Below are 13659 nucleotides of genomic sequence, written 5' to 3'. Positions count from 1 at the left end.
TGTCAACATGACCCCACGGATCTAGGAACGGCCGTGAATCCTTCACGTGTTTGAAAACGGAGTCCTGTTGCTGTAGGACTCCTCTATTTGACCACCGCTTGACCTCTTTTGACCACAGCTTTCCTTAATGAATCCAGCTAAACCAATAGGACCTGATACATGTCCAGGTCATTCCTGATCTGCCCACGTGTCCTGTTTGCCTGATGACACCTACAACCTGGAGTTTAACAAAAACAGCTGCGGAAAGTTGAATCAGCTGTGAAAAGTGGCTGCATTCCGCAGCTAATGAGAAAAATCTAAGTCAAACAACAAACACAAAAACATAGTTAGAAAACCACTTAAATACTCTTTCAAAATCAATATGCAATGATTTTGATAGCTTATGAGGTCCAGGTGAGGGGAAAAAGTCTGGGAAAATGTGTAGGAGAGGTGTAATTTCAAAGCTCAACAACAGTGTTGTATTTCAGTCGCAGTAGAAATGTCACCGGTCATTGTAACGTGAACCACAAACCACTACCAAGAGCCACCGTCTAACTGTGAAGGGAGAAAGAGCCACCAATCACTACTGCCACGACTGCCGTACAAACATTTTCTATTTACATTTCTACAGATCCACATTAAGCAAACAAAACGCAAATGAGAAAACTGAAAGCAGGAGAGTCATTTTCTTGGAAGGCGGATCCGTTCTGGTTAGGATCCATATGGGAAGGTCTGGTTGCGTGTTCAATTCCCGGGGGCTGGGACTCTGCGATTCCGGTGACTATGGAGGAACTCTTCAGTGCAAAGACGATGAGCGTATTGCAGATATAACGTCAATAACAAAGGCAGAGTTCGAACTTATGTGAAGGAACGATTTTAATAGTCACTTAAACCTTGCAAGAAACTAGTTTCTAGTCTCATGGCGCAGCTGAGCACTTCGATTCGCCATATTTGCAGCAAATTCAGAGCTGCACAGAGCACAGGGGCAGTCCTCCCAGCATTTATCAGTGACAGGAGGGGAGCTTCAACTGCGACTGCATCTGCGGCCACGTCAGCGGAAGAAGAAGTAGTATATGAACGCAAGAAGCTAACTCTGTACAGACATTTATCCCGCCCCGACAATTGGAATGAAAGTGCAGTTAAAGTAATCAAAGACTGGTCGCGTGAAGGTAAAAAGCTTACGGAAATGAATCTAGAAAAAGCAGTCGAGAAGCTTCGGAAATATGGCAGATATAAGCATGCCCTTGAGGTTTCAGAGTGAAGCCTGACACTTTTACTGTTTCGTTGGAGAAGGGTTACAATCTTCCAATGTCTGTGGTTCCAAGCTATGTGGTCAATAATATCAGCAGAAGCTGCCCCACTTGGGAATTGAGACTGTTCTTTGTACTAGTTCCAAAAAAATGGTTGGAAGTCGAAGCAGCCACCAGTGACCACAATAATGGCAGAATTAACATAGAACAAGCCATCGAATATGGCACTAAAATAATAGAAATTCAAGACACAGAGATTTTGATAATAATTCAAAAAAAAATGATTTTCAGATTTCAAAATCTAAAAACAATAAAATAATAAAATTTCTTCTCTTTTGAACAAAAACTTGACAAATTTCATACCAAACATTCACTGAACAATTCAACAGAGTTTTCCAAAAACTTGTAGAGTTGGAATCTCCTCCTCACATCCACTGCAGCATTACTGGAACTCTGATACCACAATAATGGCAGAAGTGTCCTTAGACACATAATTTTATTAAAAAAAAAAAAAAATACATATTTGATTTTGCAAGAGTTTACACCCAAACATCCAAACACTCTTGCAATTAACTATTTATAAGCTCCATGTCCTAACTACCTCTAATTATGGATCACTTATTAAATAACAAGTGCACATTTATAATAAATGCTATTCAAAACAAATAGCTAACAAATCTCCTAAAATAGAGCCTAAGATACGACACTTTTGGAGAGTCATATCTTGTTACAACAATATACTAATTCTAAATATCTCCATTAAATAATTAAACATTCTAGAATAATAATTGTTAATTTAAATTAATAATTATTTTATTCTAATTTTATAACCTATGATAAGATTATATTTTTGGATCATCTAACATATGATCACATGTTGTGGCTAACAAAGGGTTGGAAGACAAGGGATTAATTAATTTTATTAATTTAAATGTATGAGACTGTTTTATTGGTTGTCAAAATCTGAGCAATAAAGGGTATAAGTAGCAGATTGATCCTCCCTGCATGGAGATCAAGCCAAGCAGTTAGATTATCTGGTTTGAATAGGATATGAGGGATTTGAAAGCTCAAATTAGCATTTGTTTGAGAAAAGAGTGGACTAAAGAGATTCTTTAAGGAAGAATGAGAGATTTCTGGATCTGAACTAAATGGGTTCATGAATCCGCATTTTGTATAAATTGTAATCTTTTGGAATGAGTGAGGGGTTAGATTCAGATGGAAAGATAGGATGGATGAGCGAGGGGAGAACTGAAACAGTCGAGTGTGACTGTTTCTTCTATAAATATTTATCAATATGAATACAGTGTGGATTGTGTATTTCTTTGTGTAATTCAGTATTGAGTGTGTTAGAGTAGGCATAGTGTGTTACACAGAGGTTATATAGTGTAGAGAGAGCTAAGTAGAAGAGAGAACAGATCAGAGCACGAGATGTTCTGTACATTATGTAAAGACCGTTATGAACAAAATGCTTTTTGTGTACAAACCTTGTTTTGTGTGATATTTTGTTATGTGATTGGTTTCATAGATCGTAGGTTGAATCCTCTGTAATTACAATGAACAGTAAGAGCCTGGATATGTTTTAAGAAACAGGATTATATAGTTTAGATACTGAATAACTTGGCGGAAGCGTTAAGTCTTGGCGGAAGCGCTAAGTCTTGGCGGAACCTGTTAAATTTGTGAAGAACCCCAAAATAAATCAGGACCATCCATTCGCTGGCAGATCTGATGATGATCATCAACTACGGGGGGTAGGAGATTATGGATTCCTTGATCATGGTTGAAGCCCCGCACTCACTCCTAGCCGTCGATCTCATATTCAACTCTTAGGTCATAGTCAACTGCGGGAGTTAAGCCTATTTTTAAACCATGTGCTAGTTGAAGTCATGCAAACCATCGATTTGATGTCCTCTTATATCCAACGGATATTGGGTCATAAAGTGATCGAACTTTAATTCCAAAATCAGACCCAAATATTTATACATCAAGGATTTATATTCCTTATCGACTCCGTAAGGGTACTTAAACGTAGCACAAGATTCTCGTCTGATATCACTGCTAACCATTGGATCAAATGGTGGAGGATCGTCGAGTAGGTTGGTTGGTCGAGTGAACCGTTAATCGTCGAATTGAAAGGGTAAGATCAACAACGGAGAATTAATCTGATAATATTTGTGGTAAAGGCAGACCCAATAAGAATTGAAATATGATTTATTTTATTTGGATTCCAGCTGTATGCGTTCGGAATGGGTCCGACGTTCGTTGGCGGGTTTTGTGGTATTCTGTTGTTTGGTGATTGGTCAGGTTTTTGTTAAAATCCACCAATCCAAAGGCTTCTGATGTATATGTGCCCCATAACCATAGGTCCACATGGGATATTTGACAAGATGTCAGTTACGTGGCATCATTTTTGGTATCAGAGCAGAAAAGGATTCTGCATAGAAGTACAGTAATGTTAAAGATTGGAGATATTTGCATGTTAGAACAACCAAAGTAAAATCAGAGCTCAAAAGAATTTAATGCAAAGGGCACTGAGATCAGCAAATGGAAAAGGTGAATCCTCTGTCAGCAGAGAGATTTGTTTGGATGTTTGGAGAACAAAAAGGGAGTGAAAAATTCCTTTCAGATAAATGAAATTTCCATGTAAATTGGTTTGATTAGAAAGCAAAATTGAAGTATAAGGTTTTGAATTTAAAGTCAAATAGAAGAGTGGATTGCTATGACTGAAATCATTTAAATGATTTGTATAATTTTAATGATTAAGGATTGCTTAAAGTATTGTTGAAAACAATGATATTGATGGTTGAAAGAATGGAGATTGGGTTTGATATATCTGAAAGAAGAACCACTACAAGGGATGAATTTTGGAATTTGCAGAAGCAAGACAAGATTTGCTTACAACAGATTATCAGAGGGAATTTGTAGTGTGTCATGAATTTGTAAATATTGGTGAATTTCAAATTGAATCTTAATTGTAAGATGAAGAATAGTTGTTGACTGTATGGAGTCTTTTGAATGGGGAAGTTTAAATGAAATAGTGAACAGATGAATCATTTGGCAAAGATTTAACTGATGGAATGGGAATTAGTTTTAAGACATCTTTGAACGAAAATTAGCAAGTTTGAAAGGTTCTTTGATGTATCTTGAGATAAGATTGTACAGGTCAATGGAAGCAGCAAAATTGTTGGAAGGAAGAATGAATTGTATCAGCATCATAGCACATGAGCTATGTTAAAGAAGATGAAGCAAGAATAACTCTCAAATGAGTAAAGGTGACAGTACCAAACAGTAAATGAAATTACTGAATGAAAGAAGGAAGTGAGCAATTGAAGATGCAACAGCCTAGAGTAATAAGTGTTCAAGAGAAGCTGAGAACAACTTCCAACTGAGGTTGGGTAGAAGATGTTGAGGCAGCACCACAATTGTGATTGTGGATAGAGTTGCCTTAAAGATAAAAATTCCAGCAAGAGGAGTGTCGAGTAGACTTGCTAGTCACTGAAAGGTTCGAGGAAAGAACCAATAGATGCCAAAATACTAAACTCAGAAAAGTTTGGTGAGGCATGAAGGAGACTTGTTATAGATGAAAGAAAGGGCTAGTTGCAACTCACCAGTGAACAAGGAAAGTTCACCAAAGGAAGAAATGGAATTGACTATTGATAGTCATAATAGGGGTAAATAGGAAATTCTCAGACAGAGGAAAAAGAGTGGCAAAGCAGTGGGACTCAAAAGAATGAGTGAAGAAGAAATGGACATAGAGTTGGCTGAGATGAAAGCAAAACTCAGTCATTTGAAGAAGCTGGAACAGAAAGGAGTCAGAGAATATTTGGAACAAGGAATTTATGTGGGGAAAAGAGTTAAGTGGCCTGTCAGAGAATTGTTTGCTAAGAAATTAATGCTTTGAAAAGTTAGGTCCCTATACTACTAGTGTAACCCCTTATTGTTAGTAGTTCAACCCCCTTATTATATTGTTGTACCCATGTAGTCCCCATATTGTTACGATTGTGCCCCATAGAAGCCCACTATTGTTATTATTGTGCCCTTACATTATTATTGTTATGTCGGCTTTGATTATATTATGACCCTTTAGACTCCTATATATAGAAAGGAGGTCTTGTCATTTGTATCATTCAAGAATTTTTCATTTATGTAATCTAAAGGAGGTTGCCCCCTCGAAGAGGCTGAATTCTAAGGCGTTGATCTATCTTTTCTATCTTTTTGTGAGCTGGTTTTATAATATAACAGGGGTACAGAGGAAAAAGAGTGCCAAAGCAGTTGGATTCAAAATAATTAGTAAAGAAGAAATGGACATAGAGTTGGCTGAGATGAAAGTAGAACTTAGTCATTTGAAGAAGCTGGTACATAAAGGAATCAGAGAAGATTTGGAACAAGGAATTTATGTGGGGAAAAGAGTTAAGTGGCTTGTCAGAGAATTGTTTGCTCAGAAATTAATGCTTTGAAAAGTTGAGGATAAAGGAGTAGAATACATTTGTGAACCAGAGAAAGGATCTCTCCTTGGGGAAGGAGATAGTGATGATAATGACGAAGAGATGATCTATACAGATCAGCATGAGAGAAAGGTGCTAGTAGCATCTTCACAGGCAAGAGAATCTCATAATTTTGGGATTAATTATTTGTGTGAATGTAAAGTTGTAGGTATGCAGCCAAATGAAATTGACTCTATGAAAGAGGCAGAGACAAGAAAAATAGAAAAGGAGGTGTAGGAAGACTTTCAAGACTTCGATTGGTGGAGAAAATTAAAAGGTATGAGTAAATGGTTGTGTCTTCTCTTAGTGAAAACTTATTGGATCATGTTAGAAGGAATATTAACATGGATAGAAAACCAATGGAAAATGGACAGAGGGAGAGAAGCTAATGCATTGCAGGGTTGTCAAGAGAAGAGAAGTGAAGCTAACATAGAGAACTCAGCTGAAGAAGTTAAGTCAAGGAAATCTTTGAAAGATCAAAGTCTTATCATAGAAGAGAAGGAGACATTGTTGTCTTATTTGAATAAACTGAGTGCTGGAGAAAATTGTGAAGGATAGGAGGATTTTATACAGACTTATGATGAAATTGTCAAGCAAAGTAAATAAGCTGCAGTCCCATAAGTTTTCTTTGATGAAAAGGAAATCAGAGATGTTGAGGAAGAATTTATCAATAACTTAGTGAACTATGCAAATAGTTCAAAGGAGCATGAAGGTCTGGTCAATGAGAGTTCAGATGAAGAGCCTTGTATTTTTTAAACTAACATGATGTGTATATTTTTAGGTCTGACAGGTGATGAACAACAATTGGAAAATGTGCTCATACATGTTGATGAAGAAGTGAAACTGCTTGAGGAAATAGTTGAAAATAAGTATATTTTGAGCATGTATTTAATACTTTTGAGAATGATGGTATTGACAAGGAAATTGTTATGATTAAGGAAGCTAAAGACAAACAAATGGAAATTTGTGATTATAACTAGAATGAATTTTCTTCAGTAGAAAATCCAGACTGTGTGGAAAATATGAAGGAATGTATGATGATGTTGACAAAAACAAAAGTTCAAGAATTCTGTGATTTTAAAGTGGATTATTTTTATGAATCTGTAAACCATGAAGAAGCTTTAGAAAACCAGAATTTTGTTTTTGTTACAAGTGAAGATGAAACAAAATTAATTAGTTGTACAAAAGGTGAAAGGATACTTCACAATGATATATTTTAGGAGATTTTAGTTCTTGAATTGTTGAATGACATTTTTGTGTCAAAACAGGGAATATTCTGTAATGAACAAGAAAGTGCTCAAATGAAGTTTATTGATAGTATTATAAATTTTGCAAAGGATCAGTATAAGGACTTGATGGCAAAGTTATTTGTGGAGACATAAATCCATAGAAACTTTAAATCTGATAATTGTGGTAGAAATTCAGTTTTATATAGGGAAGAGGAGTCATATGCAAATGATATGCTTATTGGAGATGAGGGAAGATTCAAATTACTGGAAAAGTTATTAGATGAACCTGATAAGATAAAGGGGAAGATTATATTTAATGATAATGAAAGGGAAGTTGTAGAGTACAAGCAACAATTTGTAAATGACAGAGGTGAAGAAGAATTGGACAGAAATTTCATAATTTCTATGGTAAGGGAGAATGTACAATAGACAGATGTCAGTGGAGTTCAGCTAAGAACAAATTGTAAAGAGGAAGTTGAGAAAGTGTGGAAGATGAAGTCAGTTAAGAAGAGGGACAACAAGGAAGAGAAATTAACAAAATAAATTTGTATCAACAAGGAAAGTGGACAGCGACAACATAAGATATGGAATCATGGAAGAACAGAAGTGACAATGGTAGAAGAATTGAATCAGTAGCATGATGAAAGTAATGACCAGTTACAAAATAAAGTTTGGGATACTGGATCATTAGTAAAAGAAACACATGACCAGGAGGTCATGAAAACTTCAACTTTGGGAGTTTGATGCAAGAGCATTTAGACCTAGTCAATAATGTGATGGTATGATCACATGTTGTGGTTAACAAAGGGTTGGAATGCAAGATATTAATTGATTTTATTAATTTAAATGTATGAGAGTGTTTTATTTGTTGTCAAAATCTGAGCAGAAAAGGGAATAAGTAGCTGATTGATCATCCCTGTGCGGAGATCAGGCCAAGCAGTTAGATTATCTCGTTTGAATAGGATATGAGGGATTTGAAAGCTTAAATTAGCATTTGTTTGAGAAAAGAGAGGAGTAAAGAGATTCTTTAGGGAAGAATGAGAGATTTCTGGATCTGAACTAAATGGGTTCATGAATTTGCATTTTGTATAAATTGTAATCTTTTGGAATGAGTGAGGGGTTAGATTTAGATGGAAAGATAGGATGGATGAGTGAGGGGAGAACTGAAACAGTCGAGTGTGACTGTTTCTTCTGTAAATATTTATCAATATGAATACAATGTGGATTGTGTATTTCTTTGTGTAATTCAGTATTGAGTGTGTTAGAGTAGGTAGAGTGTGTTACACAGAGGTTATATAGTGTAGAGAGAGCTAAGTAGAAGAGAGAACAGATCAGAGCACAAGATGTTCTGTACATTATGTAAAGACTGTTATGAACAAAAGGAGTTTGTGTACAAAGCTTGTTTTGCGTGATCTTTTGTTATGTGATTGGTTTCATAGATCGTAGGCTGAATCCTCTGTAATTACAGTGAATAATTAAGAGCCTGGATATGTTTTAAGAAACCGGAGTATATAGTTTAGAGACTGACTAACTTGGCAGAAGCGCTAAGTCTTGGCGGAACCTGTTAAATTTGTGAAGAAACCCCAAAATAAATTAGGATCGTTCGTTGGCTGGCAGATCGGACGATGATCAACAACTGCAGGGGGTAGGAGATTATGCATTCCTTGATCGTGGCTGAAGCCCTGCAATCACTCCTAGTCGTCGATCTCATATTCAACTCGTAAGTCACAGTCAATTGCGAGAGTTAAGCCCATTTTTAAACCATGTGCTAGTTGAAGTCCCACAAACCATCGATTTTATGGCCTCTTATATCCAACAGATATCAGGTCATAAAGTGATTGAACTTTAATTCCAAAATCGGACCTAAACATTTATACATCAAGGATTTATATTCCTTATCGACTCCGTAAGAGTAGTTAAATGTAGCGCAAGATTCTCGTCTGATATCACTGCTGACCATTGGATCAAATGTGCTTTGATCAAATGGTGGAGGATCACCGAGTAGGTTGGTTGGTCAGGTGAACCATCAACCGTCGGATTGAAAGGGTAAGATCAATGGCGGAGAATTAATCCGATAATATTTGTGGGAAAGGCGGACCCGATAAGAATTGAACTAGGATTTATTTTATTTGGGTTCCGGTTGTATGCGTTCGGAGTGGGTCTGATGTTCGTTGGCGGGTTCTGTGTTATTCCGTTGTTTGGTGATTGGTCGGGTTTTTGTTAAAATCCACCAATCCAAAGGCTTCCGATGTACATGTGGGCCATAACCATAGGTCCACATGGGATCTTTGACAGGATGTCAATTTTCTAGCATTTCAATATGAAAATTAGCCATGGCGAACCATGTTTATATACCTTGGGTTCATAATATTGGTCCCTTGGGTTTAATATTATTCCCTTAGGTTGATAATCCCTTTATCGTATTGTGATAAAGATTGTATCCATATGGAAATCAACCATGGTTCAATGTGCATTGTGATAAAGATTGTCTCGATATGAACATCAATCATGGTCAACCATGGTCCAATGTCGCATTGTGACAAGGATTGCATCAATACAAAAATCAACCATGGTTAACCATTTTTCACTACAACAAAACCAGCGATTTGCGCCAGATTTAGCGCCAGATTTTAGTGCATTTTTTTTGTAATTGTGATGAGCAACCTGGCGCTAAATCTGGCTCTATTCTACAATTTTTAAAGCGTCCTTTTTTGCACCTGATTTTACATCCTTTTTCACGCTAGATTTTGCATCATTTTTTACACCAAACTATGCATCATTTATTGCGTCAAATTTTGAACCAAGATTTGCATCTTATTTTATGACAGGTTTTGCTTCTAGTTTTGTGTCATTTTTTGCATCTATTTTTCATTCTCTTTTGCTTCCTATTTTGTGTCATTCTTTGCTTCCATTTTTGCACCATCATTTGCATCAAGTTTACACTGTATTTTGAATCCAATTTAACGTCTTTTTATGCATCCATTTTGTGTCAGTTTTTGCATCTAATCTTACGCCAGGTTTTGTATCTAGTCTTACACTAGTTTTTGCTTCTATTTTTGCACCAGCTTTGGTGCCTATCTTTGCACCATGTGTTGAATTTGATTTAGCACCAAATTTTGCATCCATTTTTGTGCCCATTTTTGCATCTTTTTTTGGACCATTTTTTACATCCACATTTACGTTTGATTTGTCTCCATTTTTCCCATCTCATTTTGCACCATATTTTGCGTCATTTGTTTCATCAAATTTTGCATCATTTTTAACACCATCTCTTGCATCTAATGTTACATCATTTTGAGCATCCAAATTTGCATTTATATTTGCATCTTATGTTGAGTCATGTGTTGTGTCCACCTTTGCATCTTATTTTGTGTCTAATGGTACATTCAATGTAGAGCCATTTTTTACGTCTAATTTTGTATTTGTTTTTGCACCAAGTTTTGCATCCAATTTTAAGCTATTTTATGCCCCTTTTTGCACCATTTTTTGTCTACTTGTGTCCAATGTTGCACCATTATTTACACCGACTTTTTCATCCAATTTTGCATTTCTTTGGTGTCTAGTTTTACATCGTTTTCACCATCCAAATTTGCATCTTTTTTTGCCTCATTTTGTGTCCACATTTTCATATAATTTTGTGTCTGAGTTCGAGCCTAAATTTGCATGTGATCAGGAATCATTTTTTACATCCAATATGGCATCCTTGGTTTCACCTTTTTTCAGCCCCATTTTGCATCTTGTTTTATGTCTTTTCTTACATCTTTTTTTTTTCCTTTTTTGCACCCAAGTTTGCATCCCAAATTTACACCATTATTTGCATCATCATTTGGCATATTAATTTGTAACGTTTTTTGCTTCTTTTTAACGCTCAACTTTGCATCTTATTTTACATCTAGTTGTTGTCTTTTTTTGCATCTAATTTGGTGCCCATTTATGTGTCCTTGTTTTTGCCCAATTTGATATCCTTTTGTATGCCATGTTTTGTTCCCTTCTTTGTGTCAACTATTGCACAATTTTTCACTTCTAATTTAAAACACTTTGTATGTCAATTGTTTGCATTTTGTATTAATTCCTAGTTTAACATCCAATTTTACTTTCAATTTTGCATCCATGGTTACATCCGCATTTGACTTCTTATATAGAGTATATTTTTCTTTACATATATGACCCCCTTTATAGATTCATAGTGAAATATATGATAGTTTCTAAATATCATTAAAGCAGATATCACAATTCAAAATCATTTGTAAAGAAATTTAAGAGAAATTGACAACATCCATCCAAAAAAATAACAATGTGCCATTAACAATTTTCAAAACATGTATAAAATAGCAACATAATACTAATAAAATCAGTATTATTTTTAATCAAAACAACTAAAATTCAAATATGATTAACAAATCAAAATATTTCATGAATATCGTTATTCTACGATAAATTAACAACATACATAAATCAAACTCATCGTATGATTACAAAATCAAAATGTCTCATTGATATAGGGTAAATTCACAACACCCATCTAAACATAACAATGTCATTCTACACAATAATTTCTTCATAAAAAACAATGCATGTGCATGCCTAGCTACCACCACCAAGATCATCCTCATAATCATCTTGACCATCCTCATTACTCTGATCCACATCATCACCAACACCGCAACTATCATCATCATCTCCTCCTTCACCACCATCATCCTCATCCTCATCCTCATCATCTCTTGATATATGTTGAACATAATTTGGATCATCGTCTTGGCAATCATTACCTATAGCATTCTGACAAAAAAAATCAATATTACATGTTAGTATTAATTACATAACACAACGCATGTTTTTGTTATACAATGTTAACCATAAAATGAGGTAAGATATAATATCTAATAGTACTAAAAAATAAAATGAAAATATGGTTTAAAAGTATATTGGAAATCCAACTAAGATTACATACCATAGAGTCCATCCAAACAACAAATTCAACCCATCAACACAAATATAACTTGTTAAGTTGAATTTATGGAATTAATTAACACAAATATATTAAACTACATGCAAAAGTTTGGTACACTTGCCTACCAAACTACTACCCTAAATTTGCCTATCAAGAACCTATGCCTTTGAAGTTTGGTACACTTGGGCTCCTCCCAACACTGTTGTTTTTATCTTCTAAATTTTTTGCACTTGGAGTACTTCCAAGTCTTCCAACATCTTCTTCAAAGGAAAATCAATAGCAAAATGATTCTGATAATAAAGGAAACAAACAACATTCTTAACACTAGATTTGGGCAATTTCAATTGCTTCATTGTCATCACATACTCTTCTTTTGCACCATCCATCTGCATATAGGTATGGGCAAAGAATCTACCCGAAGTCTCAAAGACTCAATCTACTTTACTACCTCAGCCTACTTTTGTCAACCTGCTTAACTTGCCACCGAAGCTTGAAGCGCCCTTCTAAGTCATGGTTAAGAGAGGTTGAAGTATTCAACTTTTGTGCAAAAATGTAGTCTTGATTGCTTGATTAAAAAAGGAACAAAGTTTTTGTTCCAACCTTTAAGTCACTCTTGTGGTTGATTTTGTCCCCAAACCTACTAATTTGCCTCAAGTTTGGTCAAACATAATGAACATTTGCATTGCTTTGATACGATTTGTCATGAACCTACAGTTTGCTAGAATTTTTCTACAAGAACCTAAGTTTCCCCAAGCCTGTTTTGACTCTTGAGGTTGTGTGACACTAGTTTTACTCAACCACAGTCGGTTGGCCAACATACACCTACAACAACCACACTACACACTTTAACTTGAGGTCTACTCATAACTCTACTGTAAGCTACAATGTATCAAATGCAAATGAATCCAACTTAATCAAATTCATTAAACAATAGGCACATGTCCCACCACAACCTTTAAAACATCCCAACAATACTTAACCAACAAAATACATTGCAAGGAACATAACATTCATTCAAGTAAACATATTATAACAACACACAAAGTAGAGGTAGCATCCAAGGCAAGTGCCTTATTGTTATCATATAAAAAATGTCACGGATATATAACAACATAATTGCAACTTTATTATAGATATACAATGAGTCAAAGAAAGTATTGCCTTTACTACTACCCAATAGACTTTCACAATCCAAACCCTTTAAAAAATTGAAAGATTGCCTCTTGTAATTCTTGTCTTCTTTTTCTTCTCACTCAGTTAGTGCAGTTTCACCCTACCATGCCAACCTTGAACTTAGCACGATAATCGAGCTCATTTACACTCTTGGTGAATGATCAATGGATGATGCCTTAGCAACTTTGAGGTGTCCACTACTTATACAAGACTTGTCTCACACTTGCATCCTTCTTTGGCATATTACAAACCTCTCTATGCTTAAGTGGACTCAAGTGTCCACATCACCAACTTCTATGATCAATGATGCATTTAACCCCCTTCATTACTTGATTTCAAATTGTCCAACATCTAATGGTGTTGTGCTTAAGTCACAACACACCTAACAAGTGTGCCCAAGGCACCCAAGCACACATGGCAAGGGTGCACCCAGTAAGCATGTCTAACATATGTGTGCCTATTAGTCTCTACCCCTTCTTGTCCATCCACTATCTGACATCCAATGGTGTTGTGTAGAAGGTTCCCAAGCACAACCAACAAAGGTACACCCAACAAGTGTGTCCAGTTGATGTGTGCCTGACGAATGTGTAGCC

The 13659-nt window shown here is 35.7% G+C and overlaps 1 long non-coding RNA gene across 1 annotated transcript; it reads right to left on the bottom strand.

Moving 5' to 3' along the window:
* Nucleotides 1-11479: 11479 nt before the first annotated feature.
* Nucleotides 11480-11922, bottom strand: LOC149192595 (uncharacterized). Its single transcript, XR_016254892.1, has 2 exons — nt 11894-11922; nt 11480-11721 (listed from the first exon to the last, which is right to left on the bottom strand). It is a non-coding gene; the product is annotated as an uncharacterized LOC149192595 (long non-coding RNA).
* Between the last annotated feature and the right edge of the window lie 1737 nt (nt 11923-13659).

The sequence above is a fragment of the Pinus tabuliformis genome, chromosome 2_2 (genome assembly GCF_031772625.1).
Source record: "Pinus tabuliformis cultivar Carrire ecotype Pingquan chromosome 2_2, CPIR1, whole genome shotgun sequence".
Lineage (NCBI taxonomy): Eukaryota > Viridiplantae > Streptophyta > Pinopsida > Pinales > Pinaceae > Pinus > Pinus tabuliformis.
Note: the sequence above shows the minus strand (reverse complement) of the source record. Positions and strands in the feature narration are given on the sequence as shown.